A 6,694-nucleotide genomic window follows, 5' to 3' on the forward strand; every position below is an offset into this window, starting at 1 on the left:
TTTGTGGGATATGTTTAAGAAAAGAATGTATTTTTTTTCACTAGTGTGGTAATTTTGCTTGTTGTATATTTGGGATCACGATTTATCCAATTCGAACTTAAGCTGAGCTCCCCGAGCCAGTTCCATCAATCTGTATAGTACTCTTTGCCTGCTTTAATTTATTTTTGTTTGCTTTGTTTTTCCATTATAGCTGGAGCGGCTCGAGGAGTTTCTGGAGGCTAGAGGAGGAGAAAGCCATTGGATGGACTATGACTTATAGTATCTTAGTACCACTTATAATATAGATCGTATATAGGGGTCTGAACCAACTAGTAGAGTTGCATACAACTTTGTCAGGTGAGCGGCTTGAGAAGTTTCTGGAGTCTGGAGAGGAGAAAGCCATTGGATGGACTATGGATGATATTATCTTAGTACCACTTATAGTATAGATCGTATATAGGGGTCTGAACCAACTAGTAGAGTTGCATACAACTTTGTCAGGTGAGCGGCTTGAGAAGTTTCTGGAGTCTGGAGAGGAGAAAGCCATTGGATGGACTATGGATGATATTATCTTAGTACCACTTATAGTATAGATCGTATATAGGGGTCTGAACCAACTAGTAGAGTTGCATACAACTTTGTCAGGTGAGCGGCTTGAGAAGTTTCTGGAGTCTGGAGAGGAGAAAGCCATTGGATGGACTATGGATGATATTATCTTAGTACCACTTATAGTATAGATCGTATATAGAGGTCTGAACCCATTAGTAGAGTTGCATACAACTTTGTCAAGTGTATCCTCGTGAGACTTGAGTGCTTGATTTTTTTTTTAAAGCTATTAGTTACATATATGGTGTTTGTATAAAACTGTGGTTGTGTATAAAAATTTTATGTCTGAGTGGTAGTGGTATATGATGAGCGCTCTTACGGGTGCCAACCTAGTTGGGATGCGTAGTTAGGATGCGTGCTGATACCGACATCACCATGGATTTTGTCTGTGTATATATATCATATAACATGATTCTTTTAATTCTTTTAGTACGTTATTATATTTGGAACCCACTGATCCAAGGGTTTGAATTTAATTAGGCAAATGTGACTTTAAGAGGGAGTTGTGGGGAATTGAGAAAACACGAGAGTCGTGTGTGCTCGATCTTTGGGACTAAAACCAAATTGACTATTACATGGTACCTCAACTAAGGTTGAATCTTAAATGATTATTCTATCTTCCTTCTCAGTCACATAAGTTCTTCAATTTTTACTATGAATACTTCAGTAAGTTTTCTCAATTTTTACTATGAGTTTATTTTACAACTTGCCCTTTTTTTTTCTTTTGATGGAAACATTATATATATTAACTAACAAAGATAGTACATAAGATTTTCAATTTCATTTTTATCAAAAACATTAGAGAAAATGCTAGATTGATTGATTCTTTGTTGTAACTTCGTCGACATATGTTGAAGGTTCTTTAATCTGGCTTCCTTGGCGATTCTATCCGCTGCTAAGTTGAATTTCTTATTTGTAAATTTTACCTGAGCTTGAGGAAGATCTTTTAGAATTGTCTTGATTCTCTGAACCGTGTTTTCAGCAGACCATGATGGATTTATGTTGTTCTTGTTTATGCTGTCTACCAAAATTTTACAATTAGTTACAATCGAAACACTAGACAAGACGTTGTCTCTCAGCCAACAAACTGCTTGTTCTAAAGATTTTTCTTCCACATGAAGAGCCGACGTAGCTGTTTCTGAACCTGCTGAAATGTGCATAAATGTCTGGTGATCTACTGAGTACACAATATTGGCATATTCCATTGACATGTCTTCTTTCTTGAAAGAGGCGTTTATAAATATTATCCAGTCTGTATTGATGTCCGACCATTTGGAATTAGTCATCATTAACCCATAGTTTTCCAGACCCTTTTCTTTATTTTTTTGGGGTGTGGAATGCAAGAATATGTTTATCTGGTCGATTAATTGTATCCGAAATGGGTTTATCTTTTCAAAAACCACTGAACATCTGTATTTCCAAAATGCTACATAATGGTGGAGATTTTTCATACCAGAGTGTCCAAATCTGGATTTAGAAGCCACCATTTAACCCATGATGTAATTGGATCCATATTAACTGAAGAAGTTAAGGTTCCCAGCGAGAATCTGAACCAAATAGCTCTAACGAAAGAGTAAGATCTGAATAGGTGATTCTCAGTTTCCTGAACTTGGTCGTTGCATAATTGGCAGTTTGGATCAATTTCCGGATTATGTGCCCCGAATGGCGAAGAAGTAGGTAAAGCTTTTTCTGCTAGCTTCCACACGAAGAGTTTAATTCTTGGAATTGCTTGAATTTTCCATATTCTTTTCCATGGGAAATCTCTTAACAAATTATCATCTTCTAGAGCTTGATTTGCTAAGTAGTTATAAATGTTCTTTGCAGAGAAAAGTCATGAGTTATGATGTAACCATTGTATTTTGTCTTCTTCTTCTTTTTTTGGGGAGATGGCTTGAATTTTGTTTCTAACCCCTGGGTTAAAATAATTATCTAGTTTTCCTTGATCCCATCTATTCTCTACCGTTATGAGCTCTTGAACTGTCGTTGGAATTGTATCCTGTGAGTCTTGTGGTTGCAGTATTATCTCCGAATTTGGAATCCATCTGTCTTCCCATATCTTGACTGAGTTTCCATTTTTAACTTGCCAGATAAAATTTCCTTTAATTAAATCTAAACCTTTTCGGATGCTTGTCCATATCCAGGATAGTTTAGAGATTTTAGAGGATTCTAAAGGATGGGAATTTGGGAAATATTTTTCTTTGAGAATTTTTGCCCATAGTTGGTCTTTTCCTAAAATTAATCTGCTGGCTAGTTTAGTGAGAAGCGCTATATTAAACTGATGAGGGTTTTTTATACCTAGACCACCTTGAGCAATAGGCTTGCACCCAAAGCAACTTGCCCTTACCTATACCAACTTTCCCTTTTGTGAGAATGCAGGATATGTTTTCACCCAAAGCTCCTAATACTGTTTATAAGCCCATTTGGCCCATAATACTGACTCGGACCTAAGTCTGTTTCAATTGTCAGTCAGCAAAATAGCAGAACCAAACCAAACTCCCCTTGTCAGCTCAACTGTTAGGTTATGTTTCTCTTCTCCTTCCAATCAGTCCATCAGATTGAATTTCGAAAATTCATCTTCAGTCACCATCACTGTTCGTCCAACAGAAGAAATTGAGAAACTCCTCCCAAGGCTAATTACGCGAAATTCTTTTCTAATTGTGCGGATTTCGCAGAAATCTCTTCCCGAGGATACACATGTGAAACTCCTCAATCAAATAGGTACTCTTTGGGTTTTTCCATAATTTTGTTTAGACTGGGTTTCTTTATCGTATACTACATTATTAAGCATATTCATTTAACTTTTTTGATTACTGGGTTTTGTAGTATTTATCTGTTGTGCTACTTCTTTGGGCAGGAAAGATATCTTGGCTCAAGGATGTTGCCGCCTTCTGGTGCTGCCAATGGTGGATTATAGTGGAAGAGATTCCAGAACTACAAGTAGGTGTTTGTTCTTTCTTACCATCTAGTCTAACTGTGCAATCTCTATGGATAATGTTTGCATGAGTGGTTGTTATGATCTTGTTCTGGACCCATTCATATAATTACACAAACGTTAATTCCTATTTACTTGATAAGCAATCCTATTGTGTTTGGTTAAGTCCGAACCTTTGTATTAAGTAAACATACTTCGTTGTTGTATTGTCTCGATCTCGTATCCATAGACGAGCACACGAAGTGTGAACTGATTAGTTGTATTGTCTCGACTCAGTCCATAGACAATCACTTTCGGAGAAAGGACTTATAGGAAGGAAAAGTTTTAGCTTGAGGTATATTTGGGCACCCTCGCCTTTTCATATTCAATATCATTTTATTTAATGCAACTAACATGATTATGTCTGAATTTTGCAGAATAGTTTAGTATTTAATTTAGTGATCCAATTGTTTGTAATGGTTGTAAATTACCTTGGATAAATCTAGCAAGATCATAATTCTATAGTTGATGCTGTGGAAGGATGCCCTACAAAACAAAATGAAATTAAGAAAGCTTATTGTTGTGGATAGTACACTGATATATGCCATACATACCCCACTAGTTAGTAGTAGCAATATGGCATCTATTTTTTCTGTGATTCCTCATTAGCCATATTCATCTCTTTTACAGTTTTATCCATCTGAAGACGTTCTTCTTGCACGATCTTCTGCATATCAACCTGATCCTCTCTCAGTTTCTTAACTTCATCTCTTAATGGCGCATTTTCCTCTTTGTTTTGGCCACCATTTGTAGAAGATGCCACCTTAAGCTTGGTTACTCTAATACTAGAGCAAACATCACAGAATCCGACCTGGTTATCATCTCCCATAATTTTAGAATACTTTTCCCCGTTCAGATGTTTACTCTTGGATTGAAATACTATTATTGGAACGATTCTCTTCTAAACCTTCCCTTTCTAAGGCTTCCATTTGATCATGTGATTGTGATGCGCAATTTTAAAGTAAACAAATCGCATCAACTATTAATGCTAATAGAATATAAACTAATGTATAAAAAAACATACACGATTGCCTTCAGCTATAACATTTGCATTTTTCTAAAACACAACCTCTATGTCTGCTTTCTTCTGTATCACCATCTCTATACAGTACGCCAAGATCTACATAAACATTAAATATTGATATTCATTGATGATGTTAGTCTTTATTACTATCGCATAACCAAATGCTTTTTACTTGTTTTGCTATTTACACTCTTTTCCTATGTTCTTCAAAGTTCACAATTTAGGGTCACAGTTTAGCATACAAACTCATAAATGATGAAACCGTTAAACATTCTCACCTTGAGTTCAAGTGAATGCCAATATGCACACATATTTTCCTACTGAGTATCAATAACTACTTTTAGCTTTATTTTGTGCAACATTTTTTTCCTCATTGCAATACTGCACCATCATATTATGTTTGTTTGCCTTCCATTTTTCATGGATTTTCTTCTCCACCCAAATATTGATCGCATCATAATAAACAAAAATATTCTAAAACAATCATCAGTTAACATTTAGTCATCAATTACATAACTTATATACTGTTATTTAAGATAATTTGCTTTACCTTAAGCTCTTCAATTGCTTTTTCGAATTTGTCTTCCTTCTCCGGCATTTCAGACCAGACATGAATGTCAAAAGTGTTATAAGGCTTATGGCCCATGGATGTGCGGTCCATTAGATGAATAGGTCTTCCCTTTCATGTATATAAGAGAACATTATATGTATGTAATAGTTTGATGCCTCTTTATCAATATCAAGTTCTTCTCCTTCTCTATCTCTACTTTTCCCTATTATTGCCACTGCAAAACGTTATCATGCACGATCTCAACCACTAATTTTTTTTTCTTCTTCTTTTTGGGTTATTATCAAATCTGAAGGAAGCGCTACTTTTAGTTGGATCCGTATTTCTGATATTTTTATTTTCTCAATCAAGCAATACGTTGAGGTATACCTAAACTTTTTATCAATTTTTTTATCAATTAACATGTGATCTTGTCTTCCATGTTCTCATATTGTATGTATGTCATTTTTTTTTCTTTCTTTACATGTATATTTAAATCACATGCGTCGATCATGTTCTGATTGATTGAATGAATTTTTTAATTTATGATTGCGTATATTGTATATACATATATATATATATATATATATATTATTCTAATGATCCCTCCATGTACTAATCTGTGATCTACCCATATAAAAATTATTCTAATGTTTGTTGTGAGATGTTTGTTTGTTGTACACAATCTGTTTGTTCCTATTCGTTTCTCGAGATTATTATGATTATTATAATACAATATTGTATTTTTTGTTGTTCAATCAACTGTATAACATGTTTAAATCTGTTTGTGAATCTAATAGATATAAGTGATACATGTTTGATGTCATTTTATTTATTCATACTAAAATCATGTTAATGATCTCTATGTGATAAAGTTTGATTTTAATATGCCTGATGTTGTGTAAATTTAATATTTTCATATAATATTATGTCATCATATGTTAGTAACTGTTTTCATATGCCATCATCAAATAGAAAATTTTGGACTGTTTCGTATTTCTGTTTATTCTTTTTGCTTGGTGATCTTCACATGTTTTATTTTATAAGAATATTTTTTTATTATTTATGTCGAAGAGTTGTATGTCCTTTTTCAACCAGTAATTTATATTAATTTTTGAAAAGTTTTTGATCATGATTGTCTACACTGTATGTGTGTGATATTGTCTTGATTGATTTGAAAAGTAATAATAAAATAATTAATATTTTTTTAAGTGCTATGTGAATGTAACGTCTGTTTTAATTATTTGTTTCATTAGTTGTAACGTCTGCTTTTATTATTTGTTTAATAAGTCGCAACATTTTTAATTAGTTGTAACGTCTGTTTTAATTATTTGTAACGTCTGCTTTTATTATTTGTTTAATTAGTTGCAACATTTGTTTTTATTATTTGTTTAATTAGTTGTAACACCTGCTTTTATTATTTGTTTAATTGATTATAACGTCCGTTTTTATTATTTATTTATTCATTCATTTTGTTTGTATTAAATCAATAAATAAATTGTAACTTATGCACCATTCCATGTTCCGTGTTATTTTTCACATTGTTTTTTTTTTTTTTTTTTTTTTT

Source organism: Papaver somniferum, chromosome 1 (assembly GCF_003573695.1).
Source record: "Papaver somniferum cultivar HN1 chromosome 1, ASM357369v1, whole genome shotgun sequence".
NCBI classification, from domain to species: Eukaryota; Viridiplantae; Streptophyta; class Magnoliopsida; order Ranunculales; family Papaveraceae; genus Papaver; species Papaver somniferum.